Source organism: Manis javanica, chromosome 2 (assembly GCF_040802235.1).
Source record: "Manis javanica isolate MJ-LG chromosome 2, MJ_LKY, whole genome shotgun sequence".
NCBI classification, from domain to species: Eukaryota; Metazoa; Chordata; class Mammalia; order Pholidota; family Manidae; genus Manis; species Manis javanica.
The window spans coordinates 102,016,108-102,038,851 of record NC_133157.1 but is presented as its reverse complement, the minus strand read 5'-3'; the positions used below and the strand labels follow the sequence as shown (position 1 = coordinate 102,038,851).

The following is a 22,744-nucleotide window of genomic DNA, read 5'->3' as shown; positions in this document are numbered from 1 at the left end:
AACAGAAAACTTACAGACCAGAAGGGAGTGGCATGATATATTTAATGCAATGAAAAAGAAAGGCCTCAAGCCAAAAATACTCTACCTGGCAAGGTTATCATTTAAATTTGAAGGAGGAATTAAACAATTTTCAGATAGGCAAAAGCTGAGAGAATTCACCTCCCACAAATCACCTCTACAGTGCATGTTGGAGGGACTGCTATAGATGGAAGTATTCCTAAGGCTAAATAGCTGTCACCAGGGGAAGTAAAACTACAGCAAAGAAAGTACAACAATTAATTACTAGGCAGATGCAAAATCAAATCAACTACACCTGAAGTCAGTCAAGGGATAGACAAAGAGTACAGAATATGATACCAAATATATAAATAATGGAGGAGGAACAAAAGGAAGAAAAAAAGAATATTTAGGTTGTGTTTGTAATAGCATACTGAGTCAAATTAGATGTTAGATAATAAGGGAATTACCCTTGAACCTTTGGTTACCATGAATCTAAAGCCAGCAGTGGCAATAAGTACATACCTATCAATAATTACCCTAAATGTAAATGGTCTGAATGCACCAATCAAAAGACATAGAGTCACTGAATAGATAAAAATACAAGGTCCGTCTATATGCTGCCTACAAGAGACTCATTTCAAACCGAAAGACATACATGGACTGAAAGTAAAAGAATGGAAAAACATATTTCATGCAATTAATAGGGAGAAAAAAGCAGGAGTTGCAGTACTTGTATCAGACAAAATAGACTTCAAAACAAAGAAAGTCACAAGATACAAAGAAGGACATTACATAATGATAAAGGGGTCAGTTCAAGAAGAGGAAATAACTATTATAAATATCTATGCACCCAATACAGGATCACCTACATATGTGAAACAAATACTAACAGAATTAAAGGGGGAAATAGAATGCAGTGCATTCATTTTAGGAGACTTCAACCTACCACGCACTCCAAAGGACAGACCAAGTAGAAAGAAAATAAGTAAGTACCAGAGGCACTGAACAACATATTAGAACAGATGGACCTAATGGACATACACAACACTCCATCCAGAAGCAACAGTATACACATTCTTCTCAAGTGCACATGGACCATTTTCAAGAATCAATCATATACTAGGCCACAAAAAGAGCCTCAATAAAAACAAAAAGATTGAAATTATACCAACCAGCTCCTCAGATCACAAAGGTTTGAAACTGGAGATAAATTACACAAAGAAAATGAACAAGCCCACAAACACATGGAGGCTTAATACCACGGTCCTAAATAATCAATGGATCAATGATCAAATAAAAACAGAGATCAAGCAACATATGGAGACAAATGACAACAATAATTCAACACTGCAATATCTGTGGGACACAGCGAAGGCTGTGCTAAGAGGGAAGTACATTGCAATATAGGCCTACCTCAGGAAAGAAGAGCAATCCAAAATAAACAGTCTAAACTCTCAATTAATGAAACAAGAAAGGGAAGAACAAATGAGCCCAAAGTCAGTAGAAGGAGGGACATAATAAAAATTAGAGCATAAATAAATAAATTCAAGAAGAATAAAACAATAGAAAGAATCAATGAAGTAGGAGTTGGTTCTTTGAAAAAATAAACAAACTAGATAAACCCCTAGCCAGACTTATGAAGAAAAAAAGAGTCTGCCCACATAAACAGAATCAGAAATGAGAAAGGAAAAATCACTACAGACACCACATAAATACAATGAATTATGAGAGAATACCATGAAAAAGTATATGGCAACCAACTGGATAACCTAGAAGAAATGGAGAACCTTCTAGAAAAATACAACCTTCCAAGGCTGACCAAGGAAGAAACAGAAAATCTGAATGGACTCACTACCAGCAAAGAAATTGAATTGGTAATCAAACACCTGGATCAGATCGTTTCACTGCTGAGTTTTATCAAACATTTAGTGAAGACGTAATACCCACCCTCCTTACTTAAAGTTTTCCAAAAAGTGGAAGAGGAGGGAATAATCTCAAATTCATTCTACAAGGCCAACATCACTTTAATACCAAAACCAGGCAAAGACACCACAAAAAAAAGAAAATTACAGACCAATATCCCTGATGAACATAGATGCAAAATACTCAACAAAATATTATCAAAACGAAGTAAAAAATACATCAAAAAGATCATACACCATGATCAAGTGGGATTCATCCCAGGGATGCAAGGATGGTACAACATTAGAAAACCCATCAACATCATCCACCACATCAACAAAAGAAGGACAAAAACCACATGATCATCTCCATCAATGCTGAAAAAACATTTGACAAAATTCAACATGCATTCATGATAAAAACTCTCAACAAAATGCATAGAGAGGGCAAATACCTCAACATAATTAAGGCCATATATGACAAAACCACAACCAGCATCATACTTAACAGCGAGAAGCTGAAAGCCTTTCCTTTAAGATAGGGAACAAGACAAGGATGCCCACTCTCCCTGCTGTTATTCAACATAGTACTGGAGGTCCTAGCCATGGCAATCAGGCAACACAAAGAAATAAAAGACATCCAGATTGGCAAGAAAGAAGTCAAACTGTCACTGTTTGCAGATGACATGATATTGTGCATAAAAAACCCTAAAGAATCCACTTCAGTACTACTAGAACTAATATCTGAATTCAGCAAAGTTGCAGGATACAAAATTAATACACAGAAATCTGACATTCCTATATACTAATGATGAACTAGCAGAGAGAGAAATCAGGAAAACAGTTCCATTCACATTTGCATCAAAAAGAATAAAATACCTAGGAATAAACCTAACCATGGAAGTGAAAGACCTATCCTCTGAAAACTACAAGACATTAATGAGAGAAATTAAAGAAGATATCAATAAATGGAAACACATCTCTTGCTCATGGATAGGAAGAATTAATATTGTCAAAATGGCCATCCTGCCTAAAGCAATATACTGATTCAATTCAATCCATATTAAAATACCAACTGCATTCTTCAACAAACTTGAGCCAATAGTTCTGAAATTCATATGAAACCACAAAAGACCCTGATAGCCAAAGCAATCATGAGAAGGAAGAATGATATGGGGGGGAGGGGATTATGCTCCCTGACTTCAAGTTCTACTACAAAGCCATAGTAATCAAGACAATTTAGTACTGGCACAAGAACAGATCCATAGACCAATGGAACAGACTAAAGAGACCAGATATAAACCCAAGCATATATGGTCAATTAATATACAACAAAGGAGCCATGGATATACAATGGGGAAATGACAATGTCTTCAACAGCGGGTGTTGGACAGCTACATGTAAGAGAATGAAGTTGGATTATTGTCTAACCCCATACACAAAAGTAAACTCAAAATGGATCAAAGACCTGAATGTACATCATGAAACCATAAAACTCTTAGAAGTAAACATAGGCAAAAATCTGTTAAATATGAACATGATCAACTTTTTCCTGAATGCATCTCCTCGGGCAAGGGAAACAAAATAAAAAATGAACAAATAGGACTACATGCTAAAAAGCTTCTTATAGCAAAGGACACCATCAGGAGAACAAACAATCATCCTACAGTAATGGAGAATATATTTATAAATGACATATCCAACAAGGGGTTAACATCCAAAATATATAAAGAACTTACACTCCTCAACACCCAAAAGACATGTAAACTTATTAAAAAATGGGTGGAGGATATGAACAGACAATTCTCCAAAGAAGAAATTCAGATGGCCAACAGGCACATGAAAAGATGCTCCACATTACTAATTTTTAGGGAAATGCAAATTAAAACCACAATGAGATATCATCTCACAGGAGTTAGGATGGCCAACATAGATTAGAGTAGGAACAACAAATGCTGGTGAGAATGTGGAGAAATGGGAACCCTCCTACGCTGCTAGTGGGAATGTAAACTAGTTCAACCATGGTGGAAAGCAGTATGGAGGTTCCTACAAAAACTCAAAATAGAAATACCATTTGACCCAGGTTTCACATCACTAGGGAATTCTCAGGGAACTTTGCTTTCTGAGTGCTACAAAAAAGTTAAGGATATTTTGAAGTTACTCTAGAATTTTTTTCTATAGTCAGCCTTGAGAATGCCTTACCTGATGTTATTGCACATTGAGTTTTGCAAACGATCAAAAATCACTGTTTTTTTCCTTACTATTAAGTTGATGCATCTTATGACTGCCCCCAAGAACTTTGTGCTACACAATGCATTTATGCTAATATATTTATAATAATATTTTTGAAGCACTGTCAAAATTTTTCTGAACAAATGAGCCAAAAAAAATTGATAGGAATGAGCACTGATGGTGCTCCAGCAACATGGGATTCACAGTGAGGAATTCAGCAAGGGAAAAAAATCAGAAATATCCACTTCTAAGCATCTGGAACCCTGCCAGCAATCTATGATAATGCCTCATATTGTTATCAAGAGAGTCAACCCCATGAAAAGTACTAGGGTATATTCTTTACTATGTGATTATTTTAACATTCATGACAAAGTTCTTATGCTCTATTCTGAAGTTTGTTAGTTATCAAATGGAAAAATAATTGGCTGAAGAATTCAGGGGCCTTATTTTTAATACATCAAGGAAACTACGAATTACTTCAAATTTTCAAAACCAGTAACTTTCACTGGTACTTGGCATATTTGGCAGATATATTTGAAATTTTGTATATGGAACCTGAAGTTTTAAGAGGTAAATACTGATGTTAATGTGCGTTAAGCATACTTCAGGCAGTTATAACAAAATCCAGCCATAGGGAGAGGAAATTGTTGTTAAAAAAGTGTCTTCTTTTTCTGACTTAATTCTTGAAAGTGATTTCGGGGGAAAAATATAAAATGTCATCTAGTCTGCTTGCAAGATTAACTCAGGTAATGTTTTCCTGATACTGTGGCACAAAATTCCATTCGAACTTCGGGAGGAAATTTTTATTCACTAACATTTTATATTTGCCAACAACCTCTGCAAGATTTGGGGAATCAGATTTGATTTAGTTGTGACTTCCAGAAAATAATTTGGAAATATTTTGGATAAAACAGGTTCTTATTTTACCCAAAATAAGTGAGCTCGCATGCCCTTATCCAATGTTGATTGACTATAATTGTAACATTTTCTTCTTTAATTTTTATGTTTCTGGCTGTGAAAATAAAGCAACATGACAGGCTTGTTAAAATGGCCTTTATTACGTTCTTGCTTCCAAACTCTTGCTTCCAAGGAAAGCTCAATAGCAGGCTCAGTATGCACATAAAATCACATAACTAAGATTACAAGGTAGGTCTCAAGTTAAAAATTAAATCTTTTTTCTAAAATATAATTGCTTTTATTTATTTAGTTGTGATATTTAATTAATTCTACCATTTAAAGTGGAATCAAAGGAAAAAAACATGGTTTTAAATAAAGGGAGTAGCTAAAAATGATTTCTGCCTCATTTTTTGCTACTCCAGGGAATGTTCTTAACTGTAGCAATGTAGAATTGATTGTAATTCTTTTTATACATTGTGCATTTTATGATCATGTGCCTTCTCAGTTGTTTTCCTTCCCTGAAACTGACTTTTCTTCAAAGTATTAGCTGAGGTAATTCCTCCTTGTTTTTCAAATATCAGATTAAGTAAGGCACTTACTCTAGAGCCTGGCTCAGATGAAGAGGCCTTTCCTCTATTCTCCACAACACCCTGCTCAACATTTTATCCTAGCATTTTCCACAGACTGCATTCCATGCTGCCCAGGATTGTAGCTTATTTGGTTTCATATGCCCGTTACAGAGTGTCTGTTGCGTGCTAGTCTCTCAATATACACGGGTTGCCAAATATTTATAGATAAATACATGCAGGCATACATGTCACAGAGAGAAGTAGAGAGGAGTCAATGATTAACTAGATAATGAGATAGTGGGCAGTCAAGAAAAGCTCCACTGAAGAGGTGACACCAAGTAGGATTTTTAAATGGAAGAGGATATGCCACATAGAGAGGTAAGTTGAAAGAAGCATGAAGGGAGAGAATCTCAGACAGGGAAGAAGTGCATAACAGAAAGGGAGGGAAAGAGGGTAGGGTATCAAGCAAAGAGGCAAAGGAATATGAGGAGGCAATTGGGAGCCGTGGGGACTGTGGTAAACTGGAGGCACATGCCTCATTTAAAGAGAGGAACCATTACCAGGCTTATAGATTCTTCCCATGTAGGAGTTTGTAGGCTAATATATCATATCTTTTTCTTTTTAAGAGAAGCTAGAAATTGGATATGACATCTCCTAGTGTTTAGATATTGGTAAGTAATTTAAAGTTTTAAGGGTAGACTTGTTTTGGGCTGGATTTGTCCAACAACTTCTGTTCTATTCCCATACCAAGAAGCAAAAATTGTGGAAAGCAAGCTCTCTTCACACACCAAGTCAGTGGTCAGGTGGTGGTATCAGGAATTATCTAGCAACATCTCTTTTATCTCTGTGGCATTTCCTAGTAAACAGCACTATCTGAAGAGAGTGTGTCCTCATTAGGAAGTTTTCTATCAGCATGAGAGCACTGCTGATTTGTGCAGAATGCTGAGAAATTTCCCACTCCTGACTGGAATGGAAAGATCTGGAAAAATCACTCCAGATAGCTTAACTTCACACTCTAAATAAAACACCAAGGGAGAAGGTAAAAGGGAAAAAATAAAAGGCCCAAGGACAGAAATTCAGGGGGATTTCTGCATTCAGGGCACGTGAGGGGAAGAAAGGGAAGAAGGTAGTGAAGAAGAATGAGAAAACAAAAAGCTTGTCACGGGGGCCCAGGGAGTAAGGCCAGTGAAGTCATGTGTTACAATTATGCTCAGGGTGTTTACTCTGTTTGTTTTTATTAATAAAATGAGACAAAAAGTAATTGTAATCATGATTAAATTATTCCTTCAGCATTCTTTTGCATGTAGTTCAAGAGTTAACATCCCTGACAAATAATAAGATCATGAGAAAAGGCATTGGAGGCTACTTCCACATCTGCTTTACTTTAACCTTTCTACACAAGAAAAACAATCCTGATGACTTAGCCCAGTTTTTAAACTTAGAATTGTCTTACATGGAACTGGAAAGCCCTCACACATGACAACATTAATCCTGTGGTTGTGGAAACTTTTGGAAACCTGGCAAAGAATTTGCTTCTCAGATTTGAAATTCACCTAAGGAAGAGCTACAATTAGTAAACAACACGGGGAAATGTTCAACCTCATTAGCAATCCAGGGTGCACAAGTAAAAGCAGCAATATGGTAACCTTAACAGTTTGGAATAAGGCTGGTTTCACATGCTGGCTGCTTTGTTGTTGCTTCTACTCTGAAACATTGCTGGAGGTAGTAAATCAGGACAAATCCTATAAAAAAAATTTTGGCAATGCATTTCAAGAGCCACAAAATATACTGGCTCTGTATTTTTTGGAATGAATTGGACATCTATAAAATAAGAAAGAAAAACTACACATATAAGGGGTCTTTGTATCACCTTTATTTATAAGATATTCAGTATACCTAGAACTACTATTAATTAAGTCAGTAGATTATCTGAGGTTTTGTGTCCCTAGAAGCCTGGGACAGGGATGATTGTAGGGTAATTTAGTGAGAGTGCTTGCAGATAGAACCTACAAGGGAGTGAGAGAACCAGGATGGAGCTGAGGAAGAATTTAGGTGAATATGTGGCTTCTGCTGAAGTCTAGTTTCAAAATGAGCCCATGGGGGCTGTGGAGTGTGGGCAGCCCCTCAACACTGGTCCACTTTCAATGAGGATCTGGCCTTTTGCACAGCATCAGTCATTGGCTGAATGTCATCTCTGGAAAGGGCATAATCTTCCTTGCATTTCCAGGTGAGGCAGCTCCTGTCAGCTCTGGAGAAGGGTTCAGCTCACAACACCTGAAAGATGGATGCGCTGGCCTGATAACAGGGGTCTGGACACTGGCAAGCACCCATCTCCTAGCCAGGTTGAAGAACAGGATTGATGTGTAGAGCCTAGCTCAATTTATGAAGTCTGGTATTCATCTAAAGTAGATCTCCTGAGCTCCAGTTAAGTTTTATCAGCCTAGCCCTATCCCTTTTTCTCCTGGGAACAGCATGCCTCTTTATCTGAAAATACCTTCTTCCAGTGGGAGCTGCTAAACTGTTTCTCTGATACTTCCCATCCACTTCTCTCTGCTCTACCTTCTACCATCACCCAGGCCATGAATGAACAACTGAAGAAGCTGACAGAACAAAAAGGAGACCTTGGTAGGCAGAAGCAGAGTGTGGCTTTTACTGGTTCCAAAGTTGGGGAATATGCCTGTTTTTCTTGTGAGTGCCAACTGGTGTATCACAGTAAGAGAATGGCGAGTTAGAAGCTTGTGAAGTCTCTTCAGGGAGCAACTGTCCTGTTCTGCTTCAGGCTGAGGAGTATGTGACTTTCAATCTAAGAAGATGCTCCTCTGTACAACCCTTTGAATGATAAGAGGAGAATCAGGCTGGCCTTTCACATCTGGTCATTGCAGCTTTAGTTTCCACTTCTAATCTTTTTGTTTATCTTCTAGGGAATCCCAAAGAGAAATTGGGGGGAATCTCAAAGCTATCAGGAACATCCAGTCATCTGTCAATTCAGAAGAGTTTCTAAATGGGAAAAATTTTTTTTGAACATTTGAGAACTTTTTTTGAGAACTCTTTTAATTGATGTCTTTTTACTACAGACTTCCTATTTAAATCAGATATTCTTATTTCTACATACACCGTAAAAAATAAATGAAAAATATATACATCCAAAAGTCATAAATGAAAAGCCCTGAGACTTTTTTACCTGAAGGCTTAAAAATATTCAAGAGACAAGGGAATCTAATGGAGTTACAGGAGCCTGAGTTGACAGAGAAGCACAAAAATTCAGGAAGGAGTGAAGTGGTCAAGTGTCTATGTTTTTTAGTTGAAATCCCTATTCTGCCACTGAACATCTGTGACTTTGGACAAAATACTTAATTTTTCCAAGCCTCAGTTTCTTCAGCTATGTAATGGGAATGATATTTCTTTCATGGCTAAGGCAGTACAGTGGTGGTGAGGGCCAGGGAGGTTTATCCTACAGACTTTTGGGTCAGAATGTCTAGCTCTCCATGCCAGCTTTACCATGCCCTAGCCTTTCTGCACCTCGGTTTCCTTTCCTGAAAAATGAGCATAATATTAGTGGACCCATGCCAAACGAACCCATGTTGTTCAAAAGTCTACTGTACTTAGCTTCTTGGGCATGATTTGAGGATTAAATGAGTTGATAAATGGGCACTGAAATCCTCAGAATATTTGACACATAACTAACCTTAAACCAACATTGGCTACTGATTTGTTAGATTTTATTATGAATTTTAAATTAAATGATGTATATAAAGAAAATGATTCAGTAAATATTATAACAAGGAATTGATCTGTATGTATTTCATATTCTGTATGAACACCAATGAACTTTTCCTAATTGATGTCATCATCTTTAAGGGCAAAGGACTCACACATCACATGACAAGGTAACCAAGGACTTATGTGCAAAATATTGGCAGAGCAATCCCTCTAAGTTCATATTATTAATATGATATGTAGCTTCTTTCTTCACTTCTTTTTCAAGAAATATAAAATAGTCTCTTATCTTATAGCATGAGGGATCATACTGACAACACTGAAAACAAAATAGTCACTAAGAAACAAGCTTTAATAAAATAAGCCCTCCTATCCTAGGATGACAAGAAAGAAGGAAGGAAAGAGAAGGAGAGAGAGAGGGAGAGAAAGAGAGAGAAACTATGAGAGTGAACAAATAGAACATAAAAATAAAATACACTGGTTTTATAAAAATTACCTTACCAAAAATTATATTACCAACATGTAGCTCAGAAACTGAAGTCTGGATGGTACCACCAACTGACCTCAGAAACCAGTCAACACTGAACCAAAGCTCCATCTCATTTCCAGACCAACGAACAATCTAAGTTTCCTTTTGGTAATTTCAAGACTCAAAGACTTGAAATCCATACGAAGATAATGAAGACACATTGAAATTAAGTACTGAATGATAATATGGGTGTTTCTCATGTGACATGTCTTTTCTCATAAAACTCTGTGCTCTATGAAACCATGTATTAAGGTAACTGAGTTTATAAAGAAGTAAATTTGGAGTGGACTGCTGAAAACTATGCAACTTTGTAAAGAGCAGTATAAAAACAAAAATCGGTTCCTGAAACAGTAACTTCAAGGGCCGGATTGGGCTGCTCTCAAGTCTAGAAAATGCTGCAGTGAACCAAAGAGTGGTAGTCTGGCAACATTTACATTAGCACTGAGCTGGTGGGGCTACACGGTGCAAGTGGGGGAGGCTGTGGGCTGCTGTACAGGTGGCCCCCAAGGCACTGATACCTGCTCCAAGCTGAGCTTCACTTCTCCGGGGAAGGTGGCCCCAAGGCCCGCTGTCTTGCCAATGGGTTTCAGCCCCCAGCAAGTTCGCTATGGATTCAGTGTGACCAAAGAAAATGAAAGTAAAATGTTCTTGGGGTGAAAGGGTTATACCCAACTTTATTTTCACAGTGGCAGGTCAATCACTAAAATCCCTTTCACTCAGAGTGAGTCTACATGCCCTGAGGCAGTCTCTGCCTCCAGGCCCCTCTGCCCACACAGCTGTCCTCTGGGCCTCTGTCCTCGGTGCTGCCACCTCTCCAGCCTCTGCTCTGCTCTCCTGCAGCCTTGCAGCCTTACCACCGTATTGTCCAGAGCACTGGGCGGAGCTCCTTATATAGAGTCAACAGCCATGTATTGCCCACACGTGTTCAGTGAGCTAGTCAACCAGGGCCAGGTGAGAATCCTGACCACAGGAACTCTCATTTTATCCACACCTGCAATATTTATTTCCTTAAAAATACAATGCATAGGTTCCTAGCATTAGTGTTGTAATCAAACTGTTTTCTTTTTCCTTTTTTCCTGAAGGTTATTAATTCTATTGGGCTGAACCAGTGGCCCTTGCCCAGAAAAAGATCATGAACTAATGCAATTTTCCGGGCCTGCCAAACCTCATTTCTATTGATCAATTGCAAGAGTTGATTTGCATCTGTAAGATATCTAATGTGACCAAAGTGATGTTAAGAAATTTTATGCATTTTTAGAAAGAAATCACAAAGCAACTTACTGAGAAACATGTTGCTCTTGACTAGATAGTTAAGAAAAAAAGAGAGAATGAGCAAGCAACAATTTGAATGGAAGTGTCAGGCATCTTTGAGAGAACTGAGAAATAAGCCCAGGAGTGAGGTAGATGGAGGCAAAATAATATTAATACTTAGACACCACCTAATATATTCCTGCCATGTTCTAAATGGACTAACATGTTCTATGGATTAACATGCTGAATCCGCACAGAAATCCTTATTAGGTAGGTTTTTGCTACCTCAATTTTACAGATGGGGAAATTGAGATACAGAAAGGTTAAGTGACTTGCCCAGGGTTGTGTAAGTGGTAAATTGTGATTTTAATCCAGTTCCTTCCACTCCGGAGGCTGCACAGATATCTCTACACAGAACAGCCTTTCCAAAGTCTGCCTTTGCTGCTGCAATGGCTGCATTTGAACTGGGGCTTATAACTACAGCGTTGAACCCTGGAATTAGGCAGACAGCCCCTCACCCCCCACCCAAGGCAGAGCAGAGACATGAATTAAGAGGGCATAGCTGTTGAAAAGCTCTTTGTTACCTGAAGCAGGGATGAAGGGACAGCATGCTAGACAGGCAGACACCACAACTTTTCTGATGGACACTTGCATGCTGTCAGCTGCCACTTGTTGTTCCTTACAGCTAGATACCAGCCCTCACAGTCCTATGCTTTTTCATGCTTTCATACCAGCCCTGGCTCTTGGGAGGAAGAGAATGTAGCCTTACTTTGGTTAAAAAAAAAAAAAGGTACTGGAATAACAGACTGTTTCTCTAAAATATAAAGGGACCTTTCTGGGGATCTCGAGGAGTCCTAGAATTCACCATTAGCATTGTCCCCATACCTGTCTTTCCTGGGGAGATGGGGCAGGGCCAGGGGAGCATGAAATCAATTAATTGCAGACTGAAATAGGAAGAAAGGCTGCTGAGAAGGACCAGGAGAGCCAAGGAGGGTCAGCCATGGGATTCAGGCTTCAAGGTCAGGGAGGGCCTCTGAGACCAAGGAGCACCAGGGTTAGCATCCAGGCCCCAGGCCCCTGCCCGCGAGCCTGGAGGAACAACGTGGCCTCTGGGAGGCTTTGGACTTAACCATGGGTCTCATTTTGCTTTTTACCCTCAGCCTGTTCCCAGCTGTTTCCAGCTTCAAAAGGATTAAAGGATTGTGGCTAACTTAAGGAGCTGTAGAGTGGGAGGGAATTTATGGCTGATCCCAAGGCTTAGGAGCCAGAGAAGGAAGGAAACCTTGATCCAAAGAAACAGGTGGGTACATGGAAATCAAAGCAATGGGACAAACCCAAAAATTCTTGGGGAAAAAGAATTAATTGACATAAGGCAAAAAAAAGCAGCCCAGGGAGTGGCCATCTGAAGGCTGAGCCCTGACAGCAACCCCACTCTGGTTCCTTTTCTAGGTCCCCAGAGTTAGAGATCTCTGTTTCCATCATCTAGGAGGTATGGGGAGACCAAAGAACTCCTAAAGCCTTCACTAGGGGCTGGGAGAAAAGAGACTGGAATCCCACATTAGAACTGGAAATCATTTTCCAAAAGGAATATTAAGGTGTATAGACACAAATAATATAACAAAGTAGAAACAATTTCAGCTCACTGCAGTTAGTTACATGAGGAGGCAAAGGGACAGAGCAAGAATTAACAGAAAAGGCTGGAACTCAGGTTTATCACAGGTGACTCTTGAGCCACCAGAGATGATGTTTGGTCGTGACCTAGGGCTGGTGCTCAGGAAGTCCATTCTCTCTAGGTTTGGAGATGGGAGGCAGGCAGAACCAGACAAGTCTAAAGTCAGTGACAAGCAGAAGGGTGGGATTTAGGTCAGTATCTCCCCAGTTGCATCCTCTCAATCCCGGCCACAAGCATCTGCCTCGCTTGTTGTACCAGTTAGCAGGACAGACCCCAGGCTCCTCCTCAGACCTGCTGACGCAGGACTGCTGGTGGTGGGCCCACTGATCTGCGTTTGCACAAACACTCCACAACTTTAACTAATTTTTCTACATATTAATATTGGAGAACCAGTGGTTTAGGTTTTATTACCCAGAAATTTCAGTGCCTGGATGATAAAAGGACAGTGTTTCAATTGTTTTCCAGAACTATGAAGACTGAGCATCCACGAACAGGCCAAAGTATTATAACTGAATAAACCTCACTGCAACTGCAATGTTTCTAATGCACGTAATTGCTATTTTGCTGCATGGTAATTAGGCATAAATGTAAATCTGTTAACCTAAATGATTGCAATTCATGTTACTATGAAACATTTTAACCCAGCATTTCTGCAGTCAGCAGGAGAGAGGACAGGATGAGTAGGAGAGCTGTTGTAAGAACACAGTTGAAGGAAACCAACTCTTACTCGCATAGAATCTGGTGGTTAGGTGTGCTGTTTCCTACAGTGGAGATGCCAGAGAAATGAGAAATCATAATTCATCTCTTCCTTTCCTGTACTGAGGTAGAGCCAGCTGCCAGTCTTGGCTTTCCTGTCCCACGTGGGTGTGCCCTTAAAGTCCTAGGTCCCTGACTCTTTCCCAGAAGCTCAGGATGCTCCCGTCATACTTCCCAGGGCCCTGCTACTCGTGGGCTATGGTCTGCCTGGTGTGGGAAGGAGAACTGGGTCAGCCACCATGAGCAGTGCAGCACTAAGGTGTGTGTAGGAAGAGTCACGTTCTAGGACAGACAGCCAGATACTGTCCCATCTAGACCTGTTCTGTAGGGGGAGATAAATGAGGCTCTGAGAATAGAAGTGACTTTCTTGAGGGCACAGGTCTCATTCAGGCAGCTCTGTACCTTGAACTTGGGTTTCCTGACTCCCAACATGTTATTCCTTCTTGGTTATCAGATGCCTGCGTTGGTTTAGCTCTGCTTGGGTAGAAGGTGAGCAGCTAACTCAGGGGCGTTGTATGCCAGGCACGGCTGGGCCTGTACATACCTTCCAGCTCTTTCCCACTCCACCAGTCACCAGATCACTCCCTTCAGGGATCACACCATCTTATAGGCATATTCAAATCACAGCTCACTTAGAATCGGTGCTGGGGGCAGAACTGTCAGCATCTGTGAAAGTGCCAGAGCAGAGCCGATTATTGAACATCATTTTTTTGACTCTCATTTGTAATTTTCTAGCAAATATTCTTACACACTGTGACCAAGGGGACCAAAATTAAATTCCAACACTGCTTATAGTAACATTCAAAGGCTGAGGTAATGCAGCCTGGAAATAAAGCCAGGCTCTGGGTGCAGACACGACTGCACTCAGTCCAGCCCTGCTCAGTTTCTATGTGCTGAGATTATTGGCAAGACTGGGACTTCCTGGGAGACTAGACTCAGTCCCTGCCCTTAAGGACTATGTTTCCAGAGAACTCCCTGGGTTGTATGGGAGCATCCTCAAGTCTATCAGAGGAATAGCCATGCCCCGTAAGATTCTGGTGGAGAACTTTGGGGAAAAACATAATCAAAGCCCTTGTTATTTCTCTACCCAGTTGCCAAGTAGTATAGGAAAACATGAAAACATAGGTTTAAAAAAGGCACATCTGTTCTCTACATGTGACCTTCCTTTCTGCATGACTGCGTAGAAGTGAAGATGTTGAACTGCCATTTGAAACTGGTCCTTTACAAGACCTTATCCTCAGCCTGAACATTGTGCGAGGGTGCTTAGCTCCTGTCCAGTGATGCTCCACCGCTCTGCAGAGGAAAGAAAGGCCTCCTGTCGCCTGTGGTTTCTAGCCAACTATGAGCAATTTGGCAGGCTTATCAGGGCTGACTGCTGGATCATTCTTCTGAAAGTTGTCCTGGAATGGAGAAAGCTTTGACTCTAAAGGCTTTATCCAATAAATCCCCAAAGGCCACACACCATTGTGAACTCAACATTTTCTTTTTGGAGCAGATAAGTGATCCTGTCAAGAATAGACCCCATGGTTGCAAGGAGAAGAGAACGAAATTTTTAGTAGGAATTCAGTCATCACTTCACTCCTCTGCAAGAATGAAGGAGGGGGAGGGGGGAAAGGTGTTAGTGGCATATAACCAAATATAATAGCTTCAGCTATGTGAAACTCTATACAGCTTGGAATTTTTGAAGCTGAAGTTGTCTATGCCAAGATACACTTGGGCAATACAACCTGAGAAAACAGTTTTAAAAAAGTATTCTGACATCTTTTTCTAATGACACATGCAATTTTGTAATATACCAAGATGACGTCTTTCCTTCCAGCTTGGAGGAGTACGACACCATACACGTCTGGCCCCAAACCAGGAAGAAAGTTGGGGTTGGCTTCAGCCCTCAATTCTGTGTGGCAGCTGATCCAAGAGGCTCTGACACAGACAATTAAAACATCACCCCCTGAAGCTGAGAGGTTTGAGAGACTTGTTCCCATTCCCTTGGCTTCTAAATTAAATATGCAAGGACTTGAGCTGGGAAAGAGCAATGCGATTGCCAGGTCATTCTGGACCCAGATGAACGGGTGAACTCCTTCAGGCTTCAGAAAGTTACCCAGGAACTTCAAACCCTGTAGATAGATAGGCTGATCACAGTAAGATTTCCTTTTTAGGGAGAGTCGAACTCAAAGTTAACATGATATTCTGCAGTTTAAACATTCTAATTAAATAGCTAAATTAATTATTTTTTGCAAGAAAGAAAGCAGAACATGTGTTTCAGTCACAGAAACAACCACATCTTTGGCTTGTATTAAAGGCTGTTGGCATCCCAAACTCTGTTTGAAATTCACAACATGAGAATTTACAGAATTTTCATAAAAGCAGTTGGAATTACAGTGACTCGGTGAACTCCCAGGGTATATTTCTATTAACAAAAGATGTTTTTCTTTACTCACACCTGCTCAGCTCTCCACAGGGGCTCAAGTGGTACACATTCCAATCGAGCAGCATCAATAAAGTGAAATAAAAATTAACTTCCAAGGAATGGGATGGAGATAGACAATATTACCACACAAAGCTCATTGGAAAAGGAACTGAGCACTGGAGCTGGCTTCTCAAGTAGAAAACTGTTATAGAAAAATAGATTTCTCAACCATAAATAATACTATTCTGACTTTTCTGAATTCTCTGACTTTAACCCATCTTCCTTGTTTGTGCCTGTGCACATGTGTGTGTGGGTGAGGGCAGAGGAAGAAATGGGGGACCTTTGGAGGAGGTGGGAGGAAAGAATGAAAGAGGTAACAAAACAGGAATTTCTTTGCTTTCTTTGCATGTTACTGGAAAGAATTGGGGAGCTTTCACTAAGTCTGCCTAAATTAATGTGTTTATGCTCATTAGATTATGGTCACAAGAAGAGAAAACTCACGTTTACTTTTTTAAAAAAGTAAGTGCATGAAATGCCACTTCTCTTAAAAATCCTGTGTCTAGTGGGAAATAAGGTAAATGTAATTCCTTCTGATTGCCAGCATTCATATTTGTACACAATAGCAATATTTCTAAGATGTTCTGAGTCACAAAGCGTCTATGCAGAGTATTAATAGTCATCTGCCCTCACATCCATGCTCACATGGATCATGCTGACTTGACTCTGTCAAGGTCCTTACCTCTGAAGAGATCACTGCTTTTGGGAAGCAGGAAAATGACAAATACAGGAGGGACAGGAAAAGTTTATTGTGAGTGGGGAAAGTTCCTTGTGATATGGGTCTGGGGTCCATTTCTGGAGGCAGAGAGAAGCTGGAGGGCAGGCGCTCTGGCTTGAGCACGGGCAGCAGGGGGAGGCTGGAGCTGGGTCAGAACTACTGTGAAGCCGTGTGATAAAGGAGCAGGTGAGAAACGGAGCTAAGGAAGGCAGGCAGAGGTTAGCCTGCTGGGGACAGCATCGGACCACAGGTCACAGGAGCAAGAAGCAGGTCTAGGGCCATGACCTGGGACAGTCAGGACCAGGTGGGGAAGGGAACTGGCCAGCATGGGGGACTGATGCAGATATTTTAGGGTGCAGCCTAGGAGCACAGAGAAGACTTGGGTGCCTTTGGATAGGTGCCAGAAGTGTGACGTGGGAATGGGCCTTCTCATTTAAGGGCTTTTGCAAATGACACTGTTTGGTCTTCTGAGGTGCGGTACTTTTACTACTGTTACTAATCTGATGCAGTAGGGAATTCCCATTTCTTTAGAAATTTCATACAGACCTTTTGAAGTTTGAAGTGAGCAGGTCTAGAACTCCAATGCCTTCCCTTCTCCAGGCCTCCATACCTTGATTTAGGATGCCTCTGGGGAAAAAAATGATTTTAAAATGAAGCTATGCTCATAAGTTACTTGAACAACATGGGTGGGCATAACATAGCTGGACAACGAAGTTTGCTAGAGATCACAAGGGTACAGTTGTGCAAAGCAGAAGTTATGGAGGCCAACCTCAAGCCCAGCCAAGGCTCATTCTCCTGTCCTTGCCCTTCCCCCTCTCTGTGGTCAGCATCCCCCTGCCTCCTGAAGCACTCACTCATGAACAGTACCAGTAGCAGCTGTGCCCACACAGGGAGCCACTCCTGATGGCTTCATCCTTGCAACTGTCCCACAGCTGAATATCATCATTATGCCCATTTTATGGATGAGGAAACCAAGGCTCACAGGGCTGAAGCAACTTGCACAAAGTCACTTCACTGGCACCAGGCAGACCTGGGAATTAAACCCAAGTCTCTTTGACACCAAAACCCAGACTTCGTAGCACTCTGCTGAGATTCCAGAAAAAATGAAATATGGCTACTGCTGGATTCATTACACCCAGCGAGCAGTAAATTTTAGGCAACATACTACTCTCAGGATTTATATTTTAAGATGTTTTATCCTCATTGTGGAACAACAGTTTGAGCCTCAAATTAGAAGAGGCAGAGGTAGCAGGAAGGAGGGAGCTGAAGGACTGAGTGGATGAAATTGTAGAAGGTCAGGTGTGCTTGAGTTGGACTGATTATCCTTTTAGAATGACCTGAGTGGGTGATCTGAAAAGGTCGGTAGGCTCTGACCCACTTCTGCCAGAGATCAGGGAGGGGGACCAGCTCAGGGCTGCCCGGGCCCCCTGCCAAGCCTATTTGCAGAACCTGCACACACTTGGCCAACCTTCTTTTCAACTTGCCCTGTGGCCTGGAACCCCCTGAGACCTCAGACAGATGCGTGCTTGGCCGCTTGGCCTCCTGCTCTCCATCCTCTGCCCTCCCTCTGAACCTTTCCCTTTCCTCCTGCCTTTTCCTCATTAGGGCCCATGTGATGCTGCTGCTAATAATGATAGCAACCACTTACATTATATTTACTATCCAAACATTCATCATAGCTCAACTCATTTGATTCTGTTTCCCTAAGCATTTTGAAATTTTTTTCCAAATACTCGTTTGCTGTCATCCCAAACTCCATTCTTAGGTTCTTTATATCATTTCTTACTTCTGATAACAATGTTTTTGACAACAAATCATGTTATCCTCTTGATGTCATCTCAAAGAATGTGTCCTCTTTGTCCACAGAGGCACAGTGTTGATCTCACTTCTAAATTCCTCAGGCACCCCTGTAGTGCCACTCCACACTCTCACTTACTTCCCAAGCTTTCCCAGGTCTTTTCAGATGCCCCCTGCTATGCTCATGCATGGAGCCATAGTATGCGCTCACCCCTTCACACAGAACAGATGTCCTAACCCCTATGACAATCCCAAGGTTAAGTAGTTGCCTTATCCCCATTTCATGGATGTGGAAACTGAGGCTCATGGAGCTGCCCAAAGTCACTTCACTGGCAACAGGCAGACCTGGGAATTAAACCCAAGTCGGTTTGACACCAAAGCCCAGGCTTTTTGTGACTCCGCTGAGATTCTAATAAGAATGGATTTCCTTCTGTTTTCTCCCATTATCCTTCTTTCCTCCCAACCACATATTTGCAGAATTGTGACTGTCCCTCAAGATTGGCTCCAAATGTTGCTGCTTCTATTTATTTATCTTTGAGGAGTAAAGTCATCAGCCCTGAAACCCGATGCTGATCACAAACACGGGCTCCTCTCCCTTATCTCTGGCTCTGCTATTGCCTAACATGTACTAGGAATGACCATAAAATGGTGGCAGCTGCACCCCACGCCCTGAGGAAGGTCTGGGGCCACATTGAGGCTGCTCCCTGTCTTCTTGCCTTCCCTTCTATCCCTTCGAGAAAACAGAAAAGCACTCAACAGACCTCCATGGACTGGTGGGCAAAGGACAAAACAAAGAAAATATCTTGACAACACATCGTAAGTCAGCATGAATGCGTGCCATCATTTTCATGGTTCTTAAAACTATGAGGTGTGCTGAAATTAGAGATCATAAATTTGGGAGCTGAGAAGAGATGGATTAGATTTAATAGAACAAACTGCTACATGAAGCCTGTCTTATTAAAGTTAATTAAAGGAAGTGGAAATGGTCATCTATTAAGAGATTCTATCCCTTCAAGAAGGAGTTCATGAATACAAATACAAATGGATGTACAAATTTGTACATTCGTGTGGGTATCATGTGTGTAGATACATAGTGTGTGTCTATATTTATATACAATGTGTTCTGATTCAAATAATGAGACCCAAAGGGATGCTTTTCTGATTTGTGAATTTATTTATCCAAAGGACATTATATAAATTATATAAACATTGTATAAATTATATAAATACATATGTTTATATTATGTAACATTATTATACAAATTTCTATAAAAATATATAAATTGTATAAAAATATATAAAGTTACACAAGTTATAAAATACATGAAAACATATAAACATTATATAACTATATTAAAAATAAATTTATTTATATGATTATAAAGATATAGAATTATAAACATATAGAAACATTATAAAGATATAGAATCCAGCAATATTTCATTGTATGGTTAATGCATACTATTACTGTAAAGAATAAAATTTTATATAATTCTTTCTATGTCAAAATAACCTGCACATGCATGCACCAAGAATATGTCTGTTTTCTCACATTATGTATCCTCCCCTCCCCTGGATAATCAACACAAATTAGTTTAGAAGACATTATTTTAAGACATTAAGTAATCCCTTACAGACTTTTTCCAAATCACTGGTATCTTAAGAAATAAAAAATAATAAGGTAGTATTTTTAATATTAAAAATAAAAAGATAAGGATATAAACTCAAAGGCAGAGAGTTACTCACGCTATCTCAAACATTTTGGAAAAGGTAACTGCTTTCGCATACAGTCTGCCATGAGTTTTGTATATGCATTACACTCTTAATTTATTATTGTCAAGCTCACCAACTGAATGGATCCCACCACACATTACTTAATTCTATGGCTTTAGGAGAGTTAAGGCCTTTAAGTACAAGTCTTGGTAGGACTCCTCTGAATAGTTTCTGCTTTTATAAGGGGCTGAGCCCCTGGGGTGCATGAGCTCAACGAACAATTAAAGATGAAGAGAGAAAGGAAAAAAAAGCATCTCCAACTGAATTGCTTAAACCAGTAAGATGGTTTTTGACCTATACTAAAAAAGTTTGCAGATCAAATCACCTTATACTAGTCTAGAATGTTTGCAAAACTGTTAACATAGATCTTAATTGCTATAAGCTATGTAAAGTTTTAATTTATTAGTTTGTTTAAGATCAGGATGTGGACCTTTGAGGAACAAAGGCAATGTCTTGACTTGTACAAGGGCACCGCATAGGCTGTGGCTGTGGCAGGCTTTGCCCCTCTTCTGTGTTAGCGATACTTTCCCCTACTCATGGTGGAAACAACTGTTTTGAAAAGCATTTTGGAAATATGCAGTGTGTCATAACACTTGTCATCTGTCCTTGGACACAAAGATTAGTCTTTTAGGAACTTAGGGAATGGAAAAACAAACGCACCTTTTCCATTGCATCTTTATTTTTGAAGGCAAAATCTTGGTCTTAAACTGGAATGTCGAACAATATGGAAATGGTTAAGTAAATGCTGTACAACCATTGTAGTAAACATGATACAGCCATTAAAAATGTAGGCTGTGTAGTAACACCCCAAACTAAACTTAAGATAGGTGTTGGTGACTCAGATATTGTTGCCCATCTTGGAACCCGCACTGCTTTGGAATGCCGGAGCCGGAACTTAGCAAATAAATTTCTGCTTTGCCCACTGTTCTCCCTATTCGATTCACCAATAGGGGGCATTAGAGGGAACCTGCAGGCTGGGGCCCCAAGAAGGGCAGACTCACCTGTGCTTCCTGTCCTGTTAATTACCTGACTACGTGCCTCCCTCTGGACAGTGGCAGGTGATTTCACCAGCGGCTGGTTCTAGCCTCCAGCTTTTTACCCACATCCAGAAGCAGCCTTGTAACTTGCCCCGCAGAGCAACCTGCAGAGGCCTTGATGGTGCTTCCTTCCTGAGGTCTGGGGCCCAGTTCTGCAGTCCACTCCCCCAAGCTTCCAGGGTCAGATTACTCTGACCGTTTGCTTTGTTCTTCCAGCCCTAGAGGTAGTGGCTGCTTCCTGCCCTTATTATACCTTATTTCATGGTTTTCGTTATGCGCTTTCAGTTCTCCAATACCTGCTAGGCTAATTTCTCATATTAAATTGTCTCTGCTAAATAATTAGTTTTGTTTCTACTTTCCTTACTGGTTAAAAAAAAAATCAGAGAATAAAATTGTGTTTACTGAATACAACCATGTAAATAAAACTGTGTAAAAACAGATGTATAGGGAAAGGTATTAGAAGAAAATTTATCAAAATCCTAATGGTTGTATTGGAGTCTTTTGAGTGAATTTTTTCTCCCTTTATCCTTATTTTCTCTCTCTCTCTCTCTCTCTCTCTCTCTCTCTCTCTATATATATATATATATATATATATATATAGTGTTGTGTGGCTACATTACTTTCATAGTGAAAATATATATTTGTATATAAAAAGAGAGGATTTGATACCCAGTAAAACATGATATAGCCTGAAGAGAGTCTGGGCTGTAAAGCCCGATGAATTATTATCTGGGTAAAGAAAAGTGATTCCATATGTGATCACAGTATCACTGGGGTATCTTTCAAAAAAGAGAAGCCCTTCAGGAAGACCAGAGTAAAGCAAATGATGTCACAGTTCTCCAAGAAAGGAAAACGGTATAGTTTGGAAATAACAAAATGAAAAGGTTGAAGTGAATTTCCATCAAATTCTACAACAGCCTATTACATAATGACTCAAGAGCAGTGGGATAAAACACGTGTTTGCAGAGACCAAATTATGCCAAATTCACTTATTTCCTTTTTTGTTGGGTTGTTCTATGGGCTGATCATGTATTTATTTATTTATTCATTCATTGATTCATTCAGACAGTAACATTTATTACATAACTACTATGTTCTAGGAACTGTCCTGACAATGAGGACAGAAAGAGGAGCGTCAGGAGAGACAAGTATGTGACACTTAGATGCTGTCAACGTATGTCCTAAAACAAATCAGTCTAATATCAGTTTTCCATTTTACACAATGATATGCAAAACAGACACGTGTATTTCATACCAGAGCCTTACACATCACTGCTCCCCACCCTGTACTACTGGTTTGGGACTGGGGATTACTGGGGAGAGGGTTTGGGATAAGGCAGAAATTGGCATGGGTGGGAGTGAGGGAAGGGTCAGGGGTGGAGTTAGGCACCATCTGGCAGTCAAAACACATAAAACCAGGCGGCATATGTT

At 40.2% G+C, this 22,744-nt stretch overlaps 1 long non-coding RNA gene across 2 annotated transcripts in view; it reads right to left on the bottom strand.

Annotated features, from left to right (window-relative positions):
- The window catches only part of LOC140845132 (uncharacterized), a 30,714-nt gene extending 9,279 nt beyond the window's left edge, over positions 1-21,435 (bottom strand). The window contains exons 1-3 of one of the 2 annotated variants that reach the window (XR_012123848.1): positions 21,278-21,435; positions 17,253-17,333; positions 14,075-14,190 (exon numbers count right to left, since the gene is read on the bottom strand). This is a non-coding gene — a long non-coding RNA (uncharacterized lncRNA). Of the gene's footprint in view, positions 1-14,074; positions 14,191-17,252; positions 17,334-21,277 lie in introns of those variants that run through there. The other variant, XR_012123843.1, reaches the window with a different exon arrangement.
- Between the last annotated feature and the right edge of the window lie 1,309 nt (positions 21,436-22,744).